Source organism: Panthera pardus, unplaced genomic scaffold, assembly GCF_024362965.1.
Source record: "Panthera pardus isolate Hobbes unplaced genomic scaffold, ASM2436296v1 HiC_scaffold_24, whole genome shotgun sequence".
Classification (NCBI taxonomy): Eukaryota; Metazoa; Chordata; class Mammalia; order Carnivora; family Felidae; genus Panthera; species Panthera pardus.
Genome location: NW_026526810.1, coordinates 135,282,183 through 135,303,691, shown reverse-complemented (window position 1 = coordinate 135,303,691; position 21,509 = coordinate 135,282,183). Strand labels below are relative to the sequence as shown.

General features: G+C 47.0%; 2 long non-coding RNA genes across 3 annotated transcripts in view; both read left to right on the top strand.

Moving 5' to 3' along the window:
- The window catches only part of LOC109274565 (uncharacterized), an 84,731-nt gene that overhangs the window by 9,199 nt on the left and 54,023 nt on the right, over positions 1–21,509 (top strand). The window contains exons 1-2 of one of the 2 annotated variants that reach the window (XR_008417350.1): positions 149–262; positions 721–1,033. This is a non-coding gene — a long non-coding RNA (uncharacterized LOC109274565). Of the gene's footprint in view, positions 1–148; positions 263–720; positions 1,034–21,509 lie in introns of those variants that run through there. The other variant, XR_008417349.1, reaches the window with a different exon arrangement.
- Positions 4,181–21,509, top strand: part of LOC128773068 (uncharacterized) — a 68,607-nt gene continuing 51,278 nt past the window's right edge. The window contains exons 1-2 of the long non-coding RNA XR_008417351.1: positions 4,181–5,028; positions 6,271–6,488. This is a non-coding gene — a long non-coding RNA (uncharacterized LOC128773068). The remainder of the gene's footprint in view (positions 5,029–6,270; positions 6,489–21,509) is intronic.

Below are 21,509 nucleotides of genomic sequence, written 5' to 3'. Positions count from 1 at the left end.
TGCAAGGCTCACGTGTCCTCTCCCTCCCCCGAAACACTTCCTTCTTTCCTCCATTTTTTTTTAAACATGGAGTTTTAAGATTTGATTGATTGATTTTAAATTTTATTTTAATTCCAGTGTTGTTAACATTCAGTGTTATATTAGGTCTTCCTTCCTCCACTTTCGATGAGTGAGCGTCTAGTGCTGAACGGATTTAATCTTGTGAAAGGCAGAACTTTCTGGAAGATACAATTCACCTGACTTCGATCAGATAAAAGATAAGGTGAGACCGGACTTTGGTCTCTGGGGACAAGAGAGGACATAGTTTATATTTTTCCTTCCTTCCTTCCTTCCTTCCTTCCTTCCTTCCTTCCTTCCTCAGCACTCACACTGACCAATAATAAATCTCAACCAGATGATTATGTTTTGATTAATTAATTTTGTTTCAGAGAGAGAGTGAGAGCAGGTGGGGGAGGGGCAGAGGGAGAGAGAGAATCCCAAGCAGGCTCCACGCTCAGCACAGAGCTCGATGAGGGGCTCGATCCCACGACCCTGGGATCGTGACCTAAACCCAGATCAAGCGTCGGACGCTCAACGGACTGAGCCGCCCACCTCAATCAAGCAACCGTTGAATCTATAAAGGATGGGATGTTGTCTCTCTGTCATTTGGAATCATTTTTAAGTGGACTGCATTGCGTCCATCAATCATTAATATAGAATTCATCCGTATTTTTTATGTAGGTCCCTATAGATCAGCATGGGTGAGGAAGAGCGCCCACCTTATGTGAAAAGTGCGGACTCATTTCTGCCCTCTGCCATCGTGGAGAAGGTTTGTTGAGCAACGGACCGCTTCCCTAAGGAGCAGGGTGCTCGCCGAGAACCTACAAAGAGCATGGGCGTGGGGGCTGACCGCCTCGGGTCCAGCCCCGGGATTCAGCTTGGAGCTGGGATGCGCAGGTCACCGGGCGCCTGCACCTGCGTTCCCTCATCTGCAGTGGGTGTGGGCGTCAGCGTCCTCATCAGAGCTGTTGTAGGGACGAACCCGCGGACCCAGGTAAGGTCCTTCGCGCGGCGCCTGACACGTCGTAGAGGGTGTGATGTTGTGATCAGTCGTTACGGAGAAGACGGGATTTTACAAAAACAAAATTAGAAACGCTGAGGACTCTGGATATTTGTCTTGAAAGTGATGTGTACTTTGCTCTACTGCCATATTAAGAATATTAGCCCGGGGCGCCTGGGGGGCTCAGTCGGTTGAGTGTCTGACTTGTGCTCAGGTCATGATCTCGCGGTGCGTGGGTTCGAGCCCCACGTCGGGCTCTGTGCTGACAGCTCGGAGCCTGGAGCCTGCTTCGGATTCTGTGTCTCCCTCTCTCTCTACCCCTCCCCTGCACATGCGCTGTCTCTCTCTCTCTCTCTCTCTCTCTCTTTAAAGTGAATAAAATTTTTAAAAAATTAGAAAAAATCTTTTAAGAATATTAGCCTGTTATCCGTTCATGTGATTATGTACAACCTCAATATGTGAGTCCTGATGACGTTTAAACATCTGTTGCCCGTGGACGCCGTGGGATCACTAGTACGTGTGTGCTCGGAGTGCATACGCCTCAGACATTCTGCAGGCTGTTGGGTGGCAACAGCAGGGCTGGTATCAGCCTCGTGTCCCTACAGCTAACGTGAGCCGCGACACGACCACATACACCGCTAGCGAGGTCGGAAGGCTGTGTGCGCGAATGGGCCTCTCCGTTGGGTCCCTGCTGCGGCCACTGTGGACTCCACAGCGGAAAATGGGGACCTCAGAGGCTTGTTCTCCTCTGGCGCCATTGGGGATGTGGGAGGAAGGCTTCCTTCCTCTTCTTCCTGGCAGAAAGGGGCATCCAGGGCCCCCGAGCTGGCCAGTCCCGCTGGTGCACCTGGCAGGCGGAGTGCCGGGGTCAGGCTGGTCCCTCGCACCGGGAGGCACGAGCAAGGTGTGAGGGAAAGGACCAGAGACGACCTCGTCCAGGGGCCTCGGGCACGCCTCCGAAGCTTCTAAAGGCCCCCGTTCCTTCTGTTGTGTGAAGGCTAGCTAATGTCACCAAGATGAGCTGCAGGGACCTGCCCTCCCTCTTCACAGGCAGGGCTGGTGACAGACGTCACTTGGTGTCATAAGAGCACGTCCCAGCTGAGAAAGGCAATTGCTTTCTGGAGCGATTTTCTTTTATAAATGCCTCCAGCTTTTACAAAATGCAGCAGGACCTCCAATGTCAGTCGGTGATCATGTGAGCGGGCGTGTTTTGTCCAGTCCTGCCTTTCACAGATCTGTGTTTCTGGGTGTGTGGTTTTTCACAAACAGCTTCTCCCACCGTGCAGCTCTGTTCAGAGAAAGGGAAAGCCAGGTTACACCCTGAATCGTTGCCCCACATAAAGGCCCTTCCAACTTATATTAAATAACAGCAAGAGAGAAAAAAAAAAGAGGATTCCCTACCCAATTCAGTCTGGAAAACTGAGCTAGATCATATAGTGAATGTGGTGGGTCTTTATTTGTTGAGCTTCGAATAGGCTCAGTATTAAAATATCTTGGGGCTCCTGGGTGGCTCAGTCGGTTAGGCGTCCAACTTTAGCTCAGGTCATGATCTCTCAGTCTGTGAGTTCGAGTCCCGCATCGGGCTCTGTGCTGACAGCTCGGCGCCTGGAGCCTGCTTCGGATTCTGTGTCTCCTTCTCTCTCTGCCCCTCTCCTGCTCATGCTCTGTCTCTGTCTCAAAAATAAATAAATACATTAAAAGAATAAAAAAATAATAAAAAAATAAAATCTCTTATCCCTACTATTTTAGAAAGTGCACACAATATACTCCTATAGTATGCCATTGATTTCCTCTCAGACTGTAAAATTAGGTTCAAATCTGTCCACTAAAAACCTTGCTGATGACCTACTTAAGGTAACCTGGTGAAAAATAGTGACGATTCAGTCCACAGAGGTAAACCGGCTTGCATAAACTACTGTTAATGATCAGCTGTTTGATCTTGTCCTGGTATCCTTGAACGCTGGTTCGCTGTCTGATTTCATTCAGCCTATAAAACTGGTTTGTGGTGGGTACGCATGTGAGTCTTGTTTATGAAAAGACAGCTTTTTCGGTTGGGGCTCCGAGTAGGGATTGTGGAATAATACATTGTTACAGAATGCGTTTTTAAAACGGCTTATAGATTTTTTTTTTTTTTTTCTCCTGGAGAGAACCTCGTGCTGGCATCTTGCATGGGGCTGTGAGCGTCCTCGATTCCTTTGTCTCGAAGCCGAAGGGACTGAAGCAATAATATCGTCGTTATCTGCTGACTCTCCCCGATGCCGCTCGGAAGGCTTCCCCTGCCGACTCCCTGGTTCCCACTATCAGTCTGGAGAGTTGGGTGCCCTTCTCGTGTCCATCTTATCGGTGAGGGGACCTCCGACCCGTGAGGCAACACACCTCATCCAAGGTCCAGGGGGAACTCCATCAGAGTTCAGGAATGTGTGTGCTCAGTGATGGTATGGCACTGCTTCTCAGGACTGAAGAGACTGGGAGTCCTTCATTTCCAGGGACAGCCTGTAGTGTTGCAGACTATGCAATAATAAACACGAATGGGGGTAGATTAGGACTATTGGGCTGATTTCACAATGGCAAGTGTTTTGAACTTCTGCTTGAAATACTTGTCCGTAGCAGGCGGCCTGTTCCTGCGGTGGGATTTAGGAACACTTGCCCGGTTTGGACACCGTCCCTGCGTGATGATCAGAGGGCGTTTCCGAATTGAATTCGTCCTGTGGAAATTTAAGAAAGAGCTAATGTTATAATTATAGTACGGACTCTACATACAATGCAAACTGTTAGCTTAATGGTGAAGAGGGGAGAGCTAAAAATACAGTTTTATTTTACTTTATGAAATTAAAATTTTAAATGTTTATTCATTTTTGAGAGAGAAAGAGAGAGAGAGAGGCAGAGAGAGAGGGAGACACAGAATCCGAAGCAGGCTGAACTGTAAGCACAGAGCCCGACGCGGGGCTTGAACCCACAAACCGCAAGATCATGATCTGAGCCAAAGTCGGATGCTTAACCGACTGAGCCACCCAAGCGCCCCCAAATATTTTTAAATTTAAAGTTTATTTATTTATTTTGAGAGTGAATGTGCATGGGGGAGGGGGAGAGAGAGAGAAAGAGAGAGAGAGAGAGAATCCTAAGCACTGATATGGGGCTCGATCTCACAAACCGTGGGATCATGACCTGAGCTGAAATCAAGAGTCAGACGCTTAACCGACAGAGCCACCCAGGTGCCCCTGGATCATGTGGTATTTCCGTTTTTAATTTTTTGAGAAAGCTCCGTACTGTTTTCTGCAGTGGCTGTGATCTTTGACCCAGGAGGCAGGAATATCCAGTGGGAAAAAGACAGTCTCTTCAATAAATTATCCTGGGAAAACCGAACAGCCACATGCGAAAGAATGAAACCGGACCACTTTCTTACAACGTACACAAAATTAACTCTAAGTGGGTTAAAGACCTAAATGTGAGGCCTGAAACTGTAAAAATGTATAGAAGAGAGCCCAGGCAGTAATCTGACATGGACCATAGCAACACTTTTCTAGATATGTCTCCTAAAAACGTGATTTTAATTAAAAAAAATCATTCTGTGTATCGAGCGTGTCTCCCGAGCCGGCGCCTGCTCTCGGGAGCTCCCGGGCTGGTCTGGCAGGAGAGGGACCCACAGGCAGAGAGGACAAAAGCATCCTGCATGGACACGAAGAGGCTTGCCAACGTAAAAGGGATATCACGGAGGTATAAATAGCAAATGTTTGCCAAGTGCAGTCTCCGATCCTCAAGAATACCAGTAGTTTCAAAAGTAACTGTTAAACATCAACTAGGGGAATCCTGGTGCAGGGGAGTGGCGCTTAATGACACGTTGATTGGCGACTGCATTCTTTCGAAACCGGAATGGCTCCCAAGGGCTTCATTGCACAACCCGGGACCCAGGCAGACCAACAGACCGTTCAGTGACTAGCAGGGTACTGCATTTCCGACATCTGTGTATCTCAGCACGTTTGATTTATTGGGTAAGTGAGTCACGGATGATCAGATGTCCTTGGAGGGACCCCACCCCCCATTCCTCTGCACTGGAGGATCCCAGGAGCTTGTGAGGGTGGAGGGCGAAGGCTCAGTGATGTTTAGAGTCTGGGTCGGTCTCATTAGGGGACCAAATGTGTCTGTGCTTGTTTCGAAGCAGAAGAAACACACTTTTGGAGGAAGGAGAGAAACCCAGCTGTAATCCTGCCCACTGGAGCCCATGGCATAACTTCCAGATGGTGATATTCAGATTCTTTTGATATTCCTCCAGCTAGGAATATGAAATACGTACGAGAAAAAAGAAAAAAAAAAAAAAAAAAAAAAAACAACACCCAAACTTATGCCCTGGAAAACACGATAAGCACGTCCTAACTCCTGATCATCTCTGGCCTGTATTTAATGAGATGGTCACCTTCCGCTGTGAACGTGGTGAAGTCAACTGTGGGTGATATTAAGGTATAAACCCTGCGGTCACTCGTGGATCTATGATTTCATCTGCCGGCTGGCTCAGCGTTCCTATGCCCCGAAGAAGTTCTGGGGGGTTGTAGATGCTCGGAAATACCGACGACCCAGTGTCCTCACGGTTGCCAGGGGCAAACGTAAAGTGGAAGGCATCCGATGAAGTGCCTTTGGGGCAATAATTTAAAATACACCATTGAGAACTTCACGGTGGCGTTTGATGGTGCAATCTTCTCGAACCTTTGCCTGGTTCTCAAACAACTGAAGAAGAATAAGGGAGCCCAGGGGAGGAATAAACAAGAGTGAGACAGAATGGTGGAGAAATCCAGTAGCAGTGGAGACCGCGGGGGGTGGGGAGCCTGAAAACAAATTGGAAAGTGGGCTCACTGGCGAGCACGAGCAGCATCCATATTTCAGGAGTAATTGTCGGGAGTTAATTTTGAGAGGGAAGGAGGATTTTCCTTCACTTTTTTACACAAGACGGCTCTCCATCATGGACTGTTGTAGCAACGAAAGAATCTGTTTGGCGCTTGGCTGAAAACTCAAAGGCAAAAAAAAAAAAAAAAAAAAAAGCAAAGTCCCCTTAAGGATGTCAGCCCCAGACTACAGGAGTCCGTTGGAAGCATCTTAGTTTTAAGAAGGTGGCAGAATTACATAATTATTCACAACTCATAAGAAATTAAAATACCTCTTCCAAATATGAAGTTGTAAGATAACACAAACCACAAATTCTAGACTTGCGGACTGTGTGCATCTTTAACTCTCCCACACAGAAACCCACAGCAAAATGTCTGGGCTGAGAACACATGACTGCGTGTCCCTTATGTCCCTTGGAACCTCGCGCAGGAGGAGGTCTCTGGGAGCGGCTCCTTCCAGCCCCGACTTGGAGGAGTCGGGCCAGCCGCGATGCTCCGGAGAAGCAGGTGGCCCCCACGAGGTGCCGGGGACCACAGACGCACCTTCTCTCCCCCTCACAGCAAAGCTGCGCGAGGTGAGGAATGACCGAGAAGGTTCTGGAACAAAGGGGCAGCCAGATGGGAGGAACATGGGGAATATGGGGGAACGGTCCAATGGGCCCAGGCAGTGTGGGATTCTGGGCCTGAGACCCTGCACGTTCCTCCCGTTTGTGAATATCTTTGGAAAATCACAGCATTTCATTCAACCAGACTTATTTTGAAAGCAAGTGAGTGTTACCTGTTAAAAATCCAAGGGAGTTGTTTTGGTCTATACAGTAAGCATCTCTCAGTCCCGTTTTAAGGGCCTAACCTGCTCCCCACCCCGCACAAGGCCCTGGGGGTTCTCAAGCAGAGCGGGTGGCTTCCTGCCCACAGGGTATTCATCACGAGTAGGGCAGCTGAGTGCGTGAACCTGGTCGGTACGGTGCACAGTGCCAAGGAGGAGAGGAAATGCAGGTGGGGTGGGCGCCCTGGAGCAGGAGGTGGTGAGCCCCAGAGCAGGAGTGGGCGTGAGCCCAGGGGTTGAGGAAGCATCCTGAGAAGCGATGGGTGCATTCGGCGGGGGGGGGGGGGGGGGGTGATCGAGGGTGCAAGGCTGCGGAGGTTGGGGGGGACCTCATGACCTGGGGGGCTTTGTGTGCCGCGTCGAACTGGCGCTGGCCGCGGGGAGGGGCGAGGACCCAGGATGCCTCCTAGGCTCCCCTCTGGGAGCCACAGGTGCCTGGCAGCTCAGGGTGGGTCCCGCCTACTGGGGAGGGAGGGATGGGTGCTTGGGAGCAAGCGCGGGCGGGAGCGGAGTCTGGAATTCTCTCCATCGGGAGGACCTGGGAGCCACTGCCGAAGCCGTTGGTTGGAAACACGAACTTACTGCCTTGGGCAGAGTGAGTCGGGGTGCAGGGGGTAGGTTCTCCAGGGCAGAGCTGTGACTTACGCATCTCGGGGTCCACTGTAGTGCACACAGTCGGTGCCCAGTCAATATATTTTAACTGCAAATACTTGCCCCTGTTTCTAGAGACCATCATAGGCAATGCTCTTTCCGCAAACTTCTCTTACTCAATTTTTATAAAAGCACATAATCTTGACAGAGGAAACAGGCTTAGGAACATGACACAGGATGTGCCCCAGGTGTGTCCGGTTTGTGTCTTCTCCATTTTCCTAGCTGTTCTTTGCCGAGTCACCCCCCCCACCCCCCCACCCCCCAAAGGGTAGTGTCTTTGAACCGCACGTTAGCCGCCTAGACGCTAAATTCAAGGAATGATTAATGCCGCGTTCCACCGCGTACCTACCATCTACCAAAGCACATGGACGGTGTGTGGCTGTTGCCCTTTGCGAAGTCATGGTCTAGTTTCTTGGCTTAAGGTGGTGGAAATGGGACGTGATTGACTTCTCGGGAGAAGTGAGACCCACAGAAGGGTTGGGGGCCGAGCAGCCTCAGTGGTCCTCTGTTTGGAAACCCTGTGGCAGGACCCCCACTGCCAGGAGCCCAGGAGAGCCGTCTCCGGTAGTGAGCACCCCCCCCCCCCCCCCACCGCCCATGCAGAGTTCGCTAGCCTCGCCCGGAACTGACAGCGAAGGGGTTAAAATAACAAATAAATGACTTTATTTAGACTTGAGCATTTCTGGCAGTTTTTCTGGATTTTTTTTTTTTCCCCGCAGTATTTGATGTGACAGCTTTTGTTTGCTTGCGCTTGTCTCTTTCGAATTTCTCATATCAGCGGTAAAAGCTATTTCTTTTTCCTGTAACATCTTGAGCTTGGTATCCAATGAAGGGAGAAATTGCTCTTGCATTACTTGAAATTATAATATTATACCTAATTTTGGGGGGAGAAAAATTAGAGTAATTTAGATCTCCAGGCACTGAGGATTTTGCAGACAGGTCATTTGCAGCACTGTTGCTGATTATTCATCCATAAAAGTGTTTTTACCGCGGGGGAGGCTCCATCATTTCTGGTGTTCTTTAGAAACGCTGATTTTCGAGGCCCATCCAGGCAAGAGAAGGACGGTCATCATCCATTTCGAGCCAATGGTCTGGCTTTGATGGGGCTCGGGCCGGGGAGCCGCCGGTTCTGTCAGCGGGATAATTTGTTTGAGTGGCTAATGAGAAATCTTAAGTGACATGTCTCAGGGGTGGGGAGAGGATGAAGTGCGGAGGGGCCGGTCCCCGGATCTGCGTGGCTGCCAGCCGGTGTCTCCTAAACTTTTCTGTGTATATGGCGGAAAGCACAGCCTCCCCCTGCAAAGAAGGACACGGAGGAGCCACATGCCAGTGGGATTCTGTAATGTGGGCTGCGGTGTGTAAACAGTGGTACAGTTGAACTGGGGGCTGTTCGCGAAAAACCCGTAAGTAATTAAGCGCTCCCTCCAGCAAGGTAAGAGCCGAGGCTGAAGTATATTAGTACAGAAAGAAAGAAAGAAAGAAAGAAAGAAAGAAAGAAAGAAAGAAAGAAAGAAAGAAAAGAGTGAAACCTTTGTTGGTGGTTGCCCTCTCCCTTTTTTCTTTCTAAATGTAAATAAATAAGGAATTCTGGCGAGACCAAAAACCTCTCGGATCCCGTTACTGACCTAAGGAGAAGAAAACAAAGGATGCAACCATTGTTGGCTGCGTGTTTTAAATTGCCGAGGTCAGAACAAAACTTAGATTACCCAGCCTCAGCAGGCCCCACGCTGTGTGCTCCAGGGATAGAGGATACTTCTTGGGGAAGGGGAGGAAGATTCCACGGTGCACTCAGTTTGGGGAACCCCGCACGGCATTTCCCCTCCTCCGGAGTCCCAGCGCACCTCAGTGAGTTAACAGAATGCCGCGTTTCTTTGCATGACCCAGCGACCTGTGGTCCCGGGTGACCAGCGACCCGGCTAGCGCCTGTTCTGCCGACCACCTTCGCTGTCCTCCGAGCTCGCCCCACGGCACTCCCTCTGTGTCGCTGTCACCCCCGGCCTGCTGTGCTGTGTGTGGCCAGGTCTAGAGACGGACCCCACGCTCCTCCGGTCTCACCTGTGCGTTTGCAAAGCGCCCGGTGCGAGGAGCGAGATCCCCTCGCCGTTGAGACCTCGACCCGCGGTGGACCCCTGAGGGACCTGGGCTCGCTTCGGACCTGCCGATGGTGAGGAAGGTTAGAAGTAAGAGCTTGCGGAGCGGGGAGCGGAGGCAGTGGAAGTGAGAGGCGCGGAGCCTCCTACCTCGAGTTCTCCCGCTGCTTGCATCCCGCTTCAGCGGATGGCAGATACCTTCGCTGGAGTCTTTGTCTACACTGGCGCTCGCAAGAATGAGAACATACAGAAGACATTTTGTTGTGCAGTTAGGAAGAGAAGTAATCTGGCGGACCGAGGCCCAAGTTAACTGGCGAGGCTGGGTGCGTAACGTCAGGTTTTCCTAAAGGGCACGGGCAGAGCGCAGGGCTTAGAAAAGAAGCCTTGGGAACTTGGGTCTTCTAGGCACAATCGGAATGGGTGACAGGAGATTGCTGTCACCCTGTGAGGAGATGCAGGGCCGTCACCAAGGGGGACGCGGCGAGACGGCGCGATGACCGTGGCTCGGCATCTCGGGAAGAGCGTGGGCTTTGTGAGCCAGCGGTCCTGGATCCAAGTACCGGCAGCTTCGTTTCCTACTCACGTGATCTTGAACCAGAGGCCCCGAGTCTTTATTTTTAAATATTTAAAAATACTTACCTTCAATTTTATTAACTGCCTATAAATGAAAGACATATGCAATATAAATTTTTAACGTTGATAACACCCGCGCCCTAAGTAGCTTGCATAGATACTTTATGTATCTATTTGAACAAAATATACGAGGTTGTTAACACAAGTGATCTGGGGGTGGGTGGCCTCCTGGTTGAGGGTCAGTGTTGGGGAGGGCCTGTGGCCAGCCTCGCCTGCGACGTTCATGCCTTGGTGCAGCCCCCGCTCACAGTGAGCAGACCTGACCCGGGTAACCAGGAGAATAGCACTTTCAAGGCGACTTCATACGAGACATTGCAGCTTCCACCATGCTGTCTGCTTTTGCTGAGAGAAAAGCCAGCCGCCATGTTGTGAGGACACTAAAGCAGCTTTCTAGAAAGGCCCGTGCGGTGAGGGACACAGGACCGGCCGGCACCCTCCTGCCAACCGTGTGGGCTCTTAGAGCTCCCAGCCCCAGTCGAGCCTTCTGATGATGGCCGCCCCGCCCAACTGCGACCTGATGAGAGACCCTCCACTGAGAACCACCCAGCTGAGGGCTCCCCCACTTCTGACCTCCTGAAGCTCCAAGACGGTGAATGTGCATGGTTGTTTTCGGCTGCTGGGGTCTGAGTTATCCTGTAACGTAGCGGCGGGTGACTGAGACAAGTCAGGGAGGTGAGGAGGCAGACGAGAGGGGAAGGCTGTGCCGAAGCGCCGTGACGTGCGTGATGTGAGTTCATTCACATACACTTTTACATGAGTGCATATAAACGAACTAGAAAAATATGTAGTCACAGACTTGTAGGAATGTCTGTGTTACAGAGTCAATTGCCAAGTGACAAATATAAATTATGGAATAATGTGTGTAGAATGATTCTATTTTGGTATAAAGCAAGCAAGAAATCCACCCTCGTGTGTTTGTAGAAGTAAGGGGAAGGGGGTGGTGGGTTTCTTCAGGGCGTAGAAGGTGAGGGGCATGGAGGAGGTGACCACATCTGCTTTTGTGGGATCTTTTTGCCTTGTTTCACTTGTTAGCATAAGCTTACGTTATTTTTGTAATTTAGTATATGTAAATTAAAAGAAAAATTAAAAGGGGGCACTTGGATGGCTTAGACAGTCCTCCCCTTCCCCAAATGAGAGTCCGACTCTTGATTTTGGCTCAGGTCATGATCTCAGGGTTCATGGGATCGAGCCCTATCTTGGGCTCTGCGCTGACAGTGCAGAGCCTGCTTGGGATTCTCTCTCTCTCCCTCTCTCTCTGCCCCTCCCTGCTCGTGCTCTGTCTCTCTCAAAAATAAATAAACATCTTAAAAGAAATAAAACATTTAAAAGAAGAGAGTGATTGAAAATGAAAAGCAGTAAGAAATAAGGAAACCTGCTTGGCGTAGAGAGGCGTTCATGAAAGTCCTCGTCTGTGCCGTGGGCCTGTCTGCTGGTCAACGTCGGTGATCTTGTGAAGCCTACAGACCTAGGTCACACTAATGAACTAACATACACAGGCTTGCAGAGGAAACCTGTTCTATGGAAATAGTTACAATATATTAAAAGGCAAACTTGTGATATAGTAATATACGTGCTTCTTTTTAATTAATTTTTTAAGTGTTTATTCATTTTTGAAAGAGGGAGAGAAAGAGAGAGAGCATGAATGGGGGAGGGGTGGAGAGAGAGAGGGAGACACAGAATCCGAAGCAAGTTCCAGGCTCTGAACCGTCAGCACAGAGCCGGATGCGGGGCTCTAACCCACACACTGCGAGATCGTGACCTGAGCCGAAGTCGGACGCTCAACCGACTGAGTCACCCAGGCGCCCTGTAATATGTGTGCTTCTTATTTTAAGTAAGATCTAGTGGTGAATGTAGCAACTAGCATCATTTCAAAGCAGTGATGAGCATAAGTGGTGTTTTGAGATCCCCGCAATGATGTGAATGTGGTTAAGAGCACATTTGTGATTTCTGTGGATGACAGGGTCCTAGGAACTGTTAATATTATGGAGATTTGCTGCCTCCATTCGTAGCGGAAGGGAGCGTACTAATGTCTGAAAGAGAGTAGAGAACATAAAGATCTAATTATTTTCCCATGCAAGTTCACAGACTCCTTTGCAGTGAACTGTAGTTACAAATAAGTCAGAGTCCAGGCTGCATCATTTTGGGAACATGACTTGAAAATACGGGACATGACGTCTTTGTGGGTAATGGGGTCACGGAAAGGCAAGCCCAGAGGCACTCAGGTTTGTCGACAGGGCAGGACCCAGACGCGGGTGCAGCGGGGTGCCGGTGGGGTGGCCGGCCGGGCTGAGCAGGACAAAGGACAGCGGCCGCTGTGTGCACCCTCCTGGCGTGGTGCGTCCTTGGGGCCCGGCACACAGCTCTCATGCTGCCCTTCTGTGCTGTTTTTCTTTCTTCTTTCTTCTTTCTTCTTTTTGAAAGAAGCTTTGAAAAGCCAGCACAGCTGGAAAAAAGCACACCGACCTTATTGTTTCATGTTTGATAGGACCCCAGTCTCCTATTTTCGCCCTGATCCAGGAGCCTGGACTTGGGAGGGATTACGCACTGGCCCAGCTAATAACAAAGGAGTTCCTTTCCCCATTGTTTTCTTTTTCTCTCTTTCTTTCTTTCTTTCTTTCTTTCTTTCTTTCTTTCTTTCTTTCTTTCTTTCTCCCTCTCTCTCTCCCTCTCTCTCTCTTGTCTTTCTTTTCTTTCTTTCTTTCTCTCTCTCTTTCGTCTTTCTTTCTTTCTCCCTCCCTCCCTCTCTCTTCTTTCTTTCTTTCCTTTTTTTTTTTTTTTTTTAAACGTGTGTCCATCTTCTTCAGGAATCCACAGAGAGAAAGAGTGCTCTGCAGGTTACAGCTTGGATGGCCTGACATCCTGTAGTAACCATCCAAATGCTCTTTGCTGCTTTACATTTTTATGATTTTCAATTTTTCTGCTTTCATTCTTGATTCCCATTTTATTCTTGGTAGCTTTTGGGGGCAGTTGTTTTATGGAGGTAATACTTTGAGCTAATTTCTGGTCATTGCTGGCTTTCTTGAATTTCTTATTTAACTATTTCTAAAATTATAGGGTTTGTTTAGGAGCTTAGGGACTTGGGTCAACACACCAACAAGGGCCCTTTGGATTGATCCCCCTCGCTCCTAGGGCCCCCTTGACGGGGCCTCACCATCTGGGGAGGTAAATCATGTAACTTGCCAGCAAGCTTAACAAATTGGAAAGATCCAGAGACCCAGAGCCAAAGGTCAAGGCCTTTCCAGACTGTTAGTTGGATATTCTCATAACCAGCCAATCGCTTAATCATTCATAAAATATTTATGGAGTACTTCTTATGTGTGAGTCACTTTGCTAAGAGTTGCAGGCAGTGTTCTTCAAACTGTGTGTCACACACATTAGTGGATTAGTAAAATTAACTTAGGGAGTCGTGACCAACATTTAAAAAATGAAATAGAAAACAATAGGCTCCGTAGTAGTCAGGGTAAATATTGTATCGTGAAACGTACGTCTGGGATCTACACACATCCACATGCATGCGTGGGTATACCAGATTACAATGTATAGCATATTAATTTCATATTTTGGGTCATTGCCAAAAAACTGGGAAGTCCTAGCTAGGGATATTCAGCAGACCTTAAAGATTAGAGTTCTCCAGTCGTTGAAGTTGTGGCTCAGTGCAATAATATGTTTTTCATGGCTACATGAAAAGCCAAGAGCACAGGGCAGCCGTGTGATTCTACGGAACGCCTGGGGGAGCACCTGCCCTAGGTGAGCATGAGCCCAACCTCTGAGGTGGTCTTCCCTGGAGGCAAGGGGAGGAGTCTCTTGAATTCGGGAGTTGGCCTACCTTTGTACGGCCTCTGGGGAGAGGCATCACCTCTCGGGGGTGTGGCTCCTGTGTGGTGGACAGAGGAGACCCTGGAGGGAAGGGGGCATCCAGGAGTACCCCACACTCACAGCTGGGGGGCTGGACACACTGAGGCGGTAGGTGAATCTGGGCGGGTCACCAGCAGGGTCTGCTGCATGGAGCTCAGACTTCATAACGGAGGTCCAAGCTCCCTCGGAGGTTGGATGAGGCCTCATCGATCCCTAAATGAATTCCAATGGAAGATCCAAGGATTTGGAGTATGTTATCCGGGCGGGGGGTGCTCCCTACTTCTGCTTACATAGTTACATGCTGCCGGGATTTCAGCTTTCCATAGGCCGTATGTGACATAGCGCCATACACACGGCACCTTTTCTGTGTCATCTGACACGGAGGCATGTTTGTTGTCCGTTGTCTGACAGGATTCCAGGCTTCTTTCTTGGAATAGGTTGTGTCCTCGTTAAGCCAAACGGGGCTGTCACTTGGTGCCTCCCGGTGGCGTTGAGGAGGGCCGTCCCCGGGCCTCTGGTTGGTTGGCACACATTCTTGGCCAGCAGGTGTTGTCAGAACATCGAGGTCACTGTGGCTCATGAACTTGCCTTTGTTAAATATTTGCGGGCTCCGTGCGTTTGAAGCCGTCTTGCCTCCCCAGGACCTACGGGGAGGTGGCGGCATTCCAGGGAAGATTTCTGCTAGAAAGGGAATGTGGACAGAAATGGCTTTTGACATTTGGAGTGGTTGCAGAGGGGCTCTCCTGAATGAAAACAGCCGGATTCTCTGTGCGCCTGGCCTCTCCCCCCGAGGCCCTGTGCCCTCTGAGCATACACGTCTGCTAGTTTTCGCTAGGATTTGTACCCAGTCTTGCTGTGCGTAACGTAACCCGTGATTGTACGGCAAGTGTATCAGAAAAAGCAAGGCCAGCCTAGGAAACTCTGGGTCCAGACAGCCTGTCCTTTTGTAGGATTTGGGAGTTCCGTGGTGCGGAGCCCAGCACATGCCATCCTAAACGTTCTCGGGCCAGCCTGGTCGGTCCCATCCCTTGGGTCATGTTCCGTGTTCATTGACGAGACTCTTTGGTGCCCGGGGTGCCAGTGTCTTGCCGTCTCTAATGTGGGGACACTGTCAGTTGAATGTCAGGGTCAAGTCTGTGTGGTACCCAGGGCAGCGCAAGTGTGTCCTTTGTCTGATTAATCTAATTAATTTTTCAGCCATCCAATAACGAAGACCCCTTACGTGAACATTCACTACAGGGGCTCCTGGTGGCTCAGTCAGTTAAGCATCTGACTTTGGCTCAGTTCACGATCTCATGGCTTGTGAGTTCCAGCCCCGCATTGGGCTCTGCACTGACAGGGCTGAGCCTGCTTGGGATTCTCTCTCCCTCTGTCTCTGTCCCCTCCCCACTTATGCATGCTCTCTCTCTCTCTCTCTCAAAATAATCAAACTTTTGAAAAAGGAAACCTCAAAAAGAAAAAGAAAAAGAAAATTCACCACAGGTTATCCGTGTTCTGGTTCCTCTCTTTCTAGAAAAACAAAGAGCAAGGAAAGGGTAATTACAAAATCCTCGTTTTACTTTACTTCTGCTGGATGGTATAAGGAGTGCCTAGGAAAGACCGCTAACCACTGCAGGCAACCACGGTCCTGTCACTTAGCAGGCTGGAGAATAGACCATCGCCATCTGTCTGTGCAGGGGAAACTCTTTGGAGTAAACAGAGGATTTTTCCTGATGGGTTCGCATGAGAAATGGAGAAAGGAAGGACACTCCTTGAGAGAGGTGACGGGTGAAAGGGAGAGAATCGTGTTTACAGCAGTGGTTCTCAATCCTGTCTGACCTGATGTCCCTTTTGGTAATGTGTATTTGTGATGCTCTGTGATTAATAACAAAATATGGGTTCTGTGGGACTCCCTTCGCTGCTCCTCTCATCAAGAAGCGGCGTCTGTGTCTCTACCTCCTTGAATCCGGGCTAGCTCTCTGATTAACTGGAACCAATAAAATGGAATAGAGGTGACGTGGAGTTTCAGAGCCGAGGTCTCAGAGGGCTTTGCGGCTTCTACCGTCTCCCTCTTGGAAACAAATCACCACGTGAGGAAGCCTGAACCCACCACCTGGAGAGGCCACATGAAGGAGAACCGAGCCACTGTGGCTGGGGGTCCTAGCCACCCACCAGGCACGTGGCTCTCTGGGACTAGCCAGTCCAGGGATAACCAGCCTACTCACCCCAAGGGCAAAGTGCACTCAGCCGGCATGCGGTGGCTGAGCCTTGCCCACGTTGCCAGTTCACGGAGCCGGGAGCTAAGAAATGATGATTGCTTTAAGCCACTAAGTTTCGGGTAGTTTGTTACCCACCAACAGAAGATTGATGCTGACCCTTCATTTTCTTTGAGAGTCATAGGTTACGTAAGCGACCACGCGTATAATGAAAGAGAAAAATGTAATACCTTAATAGCGACACAAAAGGAAAACACAGGGAAGTAATTTATGATGAATCGCTTGCAAGTGTCAGAACACAAGGGCACAGAAGTCATAAGGAAGCAGCAGAGGTACCAGGGGTCGCACAAACCCGTCTGCTCCAGGCGCACCGCCGCGCAGGTAGGAGTCAGATACCGCGAGTGGCGTCGCCATCAGTGTCGGGACTTTTGGAAATGGTCAGTTCTTGGCTGAGTCCAGGAACACACAAAAATAACATTTCACCTCTGTTGACAACAGCCATCAGGTTCCTAGAGAATTAATTTTATATCAAAGCTGTATCCCCAAATCCCCTTTGTGTTTATACACAAAATGAAGTTACGTTCTAGACTCAGATAAATATAAACACAATCAAAAGCTGAAAGAATTCATCGCCAATAGACCTGCACCATAAGAAAGGTCATAGGAGGTCCTTCAGGCAGAAGGACATTGACACCATCTAGAAATACGGATTACATACAGGAATGAGTGGTACTGGATATGAGAACCACATGGGCAGATATTTGAGATATAAGATATATTTTTAAAATTATTTGGATCTCTTTGAAAGATAGTTGACTATTTTAAAAAATAAGAATGTAGTGTGAGGTTTATAACAAATGTAAATGTAGAACGCATGACCACAAGAGCATAACGGTCAGTGGCAGTATACCATTTTAAGGCTCCTATCCTGAATGCAAAGTGATATAATATCTGTTGAAGGCAGACAGTGTGAAGTTAGAAATGTGTGCTATAAATCTGAAAGCCACCACTGAAATAGCAAAACAAAGACATATTGCTCATAAGCTAACAAAAAAAAAAAATAGAATTATGAAAAAAAGTATACAATCAATTCAAAAGAAGAGAAAAAAGAAGAAAAAAGAACAGATGGAATGAATAGGAAACAAAGAATGAGTTTATAGATTTAAACCTACCCATACCGATAATCACATCAAATGTAAATATAAAATACCCCAATTAAAAGTTAGAGATTGTTAAGAGATAAAAAAAGCAATACTCAACTATATGCTGCCTACAAAAAATAAAGCAAAACAAAATGCACCTTAACTATGAAGACACAGAGAGATGGGAAAAGATTTACTGTGATAATAATAATCCAAAGAAAATTGGAGTGGTTGTGTTAATATCAGACAAAGAAGATACCAGAGTAAAGTTTACTACCAGGGAAAAAGAAGGTCACTTTGTAATAATGTTGAAGTCAATTCAGCAAGAGGATATGTTAACAATTTATGCACTTAATAAAAGAACTTTAAGACAAATAAAGCAAAATAGGATAGACTCCGCAAGGAGAAATGGAAAAATCCACCATTATGCGCGGGGGTTTCAATACCCTCTCTTCGTAATCGACAAGACTTGAATGACTTGATCTGATTGACATTTGGGGAACATTCCATCCAGCAACATAATGCACGTTCAATTCTACCAAAGCAGATCAGGTCCTGAGCCATAAAACGAGTCTCAGTAAAGTAAAGAGGTTTCAGGTTACGTGAAGAGTATTCTCTGACCACGGTGGAATCAAATTAGAAATCAACAACCGAAGGATATCTGGACAATCCCCAAGCGTTTGGGAACTAAACAATACACCTGTAAATAACCCACGGGTCAAAGAAGAAATCAGAAGAGAGATTTGAAAGTGGTGTGAATAGAACTAAAACCAAAATACTACACATCAGAATTTGTGGGAGCGCCTTGATGGAGAACTCCAGGGACCAAGCCGCATGCAACTCCTATGTTAGAGGAGAAGATCGATCTCAAATCAATGACCTCAGTCTCTACTGTAAGAAGCATGAAAAGAAGGGCAGAGTAAGCCCAAATTAAGTAGAAGAAAGGAAAAAGAAAAGAGCAGAGTAGAAATCCATTAAAAAAAAAAAAAACGATAGAGAAAATCACTGAAACCAAAAGCTTTGAAATAGGTCAATAATACTGATAAACCTCTATACACTGAGGCAGAAAGAGGGGAGCAACAAATAACGAGTATCAGAAACGAGCGAGGTGACATCACTATAGATCACACAGTTGTTTAAAATATAATGAGGAGATAATATGAAAACTTTATACCAATAAATTTGCACCTTGGTGACAAATACTTTGAAAGACACCAATGCTCACTCATTACAAATTAAATAGCCTAGGGACGCCTGGGTGGCTCAGTCAGTTAAGCGTCTGACTCTTGGTTTCAGCTCAGGTCATGATCTCACGGTTGGTGCAATCGAGCCCCATGTCAGGCTCTATGCTGACAGCATGGAGCCTACTTGGTCTTCTCTTTCTCCCTCTCTCCCTGCCCCTCCCTGACACATGCATGTTTTCTCCGTCTCTCTCTCTCAAAATGAATAAATGAACATTAAAAATAAAAAAAAAATTAAATAGCCTAAATAACCCTTTATCCATGATAAAAATTAAGTTTCTGGTGAAATATCTTTTCCCAAAGAAAATGTTAGCTTAAATGACTTTGCTGGTCAATCCTAGCAGACATTTAAAGAGGAAATAATACCAATTCTGTACAAACATTAAAAAAATTTTTTTTAAACAATTTAAAATTTGTTTAAAACCAAGACAAAGACATTACAAAAAAGCATTCTAGACCAACGTCCTTCATGACCATAGGTACAAAAATTCTAAACAAGATTTTAGCAAATTGTTCAAACAATGTATAAAAAGGACTATACATCATGACCATGTGTGGTTTATCTCGGGAGTGCATAGTTGATTTAATATTAGAAAATGAATCAGTGCAGTGCATTATATTAAACAGAAAGGGGAACCACGAGGTCATTCCAATAGAGGGCCTCTTCCTCTACCTTCAAGAAGCATTGAACAAAATCCAATATCCATTCCTAACAAATAGTATTGGCAAACCAGGAATTGAAAGGATTTTCCCAATGTCCTACAGGGCATCTGCAAAACACCTTCAGCTAACATCAAAGGCTGCTATTCCTCTAAGACCAGGACAAGGACGTCCCTCACCACTTTTGTTCTTGTACTGGGAGTTCTAGTCAGGGCAATCAGGAAAGAAATAGAGATAAAAGGCAACTAGTTTGGAAAAGAAGTAAAACTCACCTTATTCGCAAATGATGGGATTGTGTATAATAAAAATCTGACGGAATCTACAAAAATGTTGCCAGAACTGATAAGTTAGCTTAACAAAGTTATAAGAGACAAAACCAATGAAGAAATAGTCATTGTATTTCTATATATTGATCCTGAAAAGAAACAACAGAATGTCATCCATAGGCGAATGGGTAAACTGTCATTTATCTATTCAATGGAATAAATAAGTAAGTCATAAATAAAAAGAAATTATTGGGGTGCCCGGGTGGCTCAGTCGGTTAAGTGTCCGACTTCGGCTCAGGTCACGATCTCACAGTTCGTGGGTTCAAGCCCCACGTCGGGCTCTGTGCTGACAGCTCGGAGCCTGGAGCCTGTTTCGGATTCTGTGTCTCCCTCTCTCTCTGACCCTCCCCTGCTCATGCTCTGTCTCTGTCTCAAAAATAAATAAAAACATTAAAAAAATTATTAACATGTGCTACAATATGGATAAGTTTCAGATTCATTATACTGAGTGAAAGAAGCCAGACAGGTAGAGTACATATAGCATGAACTCATTTTCATGAAGCTCTAGAAAATAGAAACTAATCTGTAGTGACAGCAGCAGATTGGTAGTTGCTTAAGGAGGGTGGGGGCTGGGCGGAGAACAAAGGAACACAGGAGACTTTCAGGGATGGGTGGGGGGTGAGGAATCACTGTATTATCTTGATCTTGGTGATGCCTTCAATGGTTTGTATACCTATAAACTTATCAACTTGTACACTTTATGCAGGTTTTTGTATTTCCTTTTTATTTCAGTAGGGTTGCTAAAATTCAGATAGCATCTCCCAAACAAAATTGTTTGCAAAGTTTGCCAGCAAAATTGTTCCCCCTGATTTTTCACAGTGCCCCTAAAACTTTCACTGAGAACACTCGTTGAGAGTATAGAAATCATTGCTGATGGTTGACTTGTTTGTCCTTTTAAAAAATTTATTTAATTTAAATCCAAGTTAACATACAGTGTAATGATAATTTCAAGATAAAATTTAGTGATTCATACTTCCATATAGCACCCAGTGCTCATCCCAACAAGTGCCCTCCTTAATGACCCATCACTCCTTTAGGCCTTCCCCCTCACCCAGCACCCTGCCAGCAACTGTCAGTTCATTCTCTTTATTTGAGAGTCTCTTATCGTTTGTCCCCTTCCCTGTTTTTATATTATTTTTGTTTCCCTTCCCTATGTTCATCTGTTTTATCTCTTAAAGTCTTCATATGAGTGAAGTCATATCATTTTTGTCTTTCTCTGACTGACTCATTTCACTTAACGTAATACCCTCCAGTTCCATCCACGTAGTTGCAATGGCAAGATTTCATTTTTTTTTTTGACTGCCGAGTAATACTCCCTTGTATATATAGACCACATCTTCTTTGTCCATTCATCCATCGATGGACATTTGGGCTCTTTCCATACTTTGGCTGTTGTTGATAGTGCTGCTGAAACATGGGGGTGCATGTGTCCCTTCGAAACAGCGTTTTTGTATCCTTGGGATAAATACCTAGTAGTGTAATTGCTAGGTCATAGGCTAGTTCTATTTTTAATTTTTTGAGGAACCTCCATACTATTTTCCAGAGCGGCTGCACCAGTTTGCATTCCCACCAGCGGTGCAAAAGGGTTCCTCTCTCTCCACATCCTCACCAACATCTGTTGGTGCCCGACTTGTTAATTTTAGTCATGCTGACAGGTGTGAGGTGGTATCTTATTGTGGTTTCGATTTGTATTTCCCTGATGATGAGTGATATAGTGCCTTTTTTCATGTGTCTGTTAGCCCTCTGGATGTCTTCTTTGGAGAAGTGTCTATTCGTGTCTTCTGCCCATTTCTTCACTGGATTATTTGTTTTTCGGGTGTGGAGTTTGGCGAGTTCTTTATAGATTTTGGATACTAACCCTTTATCTGATGTGTCATTTGCAAATATCTTCTCTCATTCCGTTGGTTGCCTTTTAGTTTTGCTGATTGTTTCCTTCACCGTGAAGAAGTTTTTTATCTTGATGAGGTCCCAATAGTT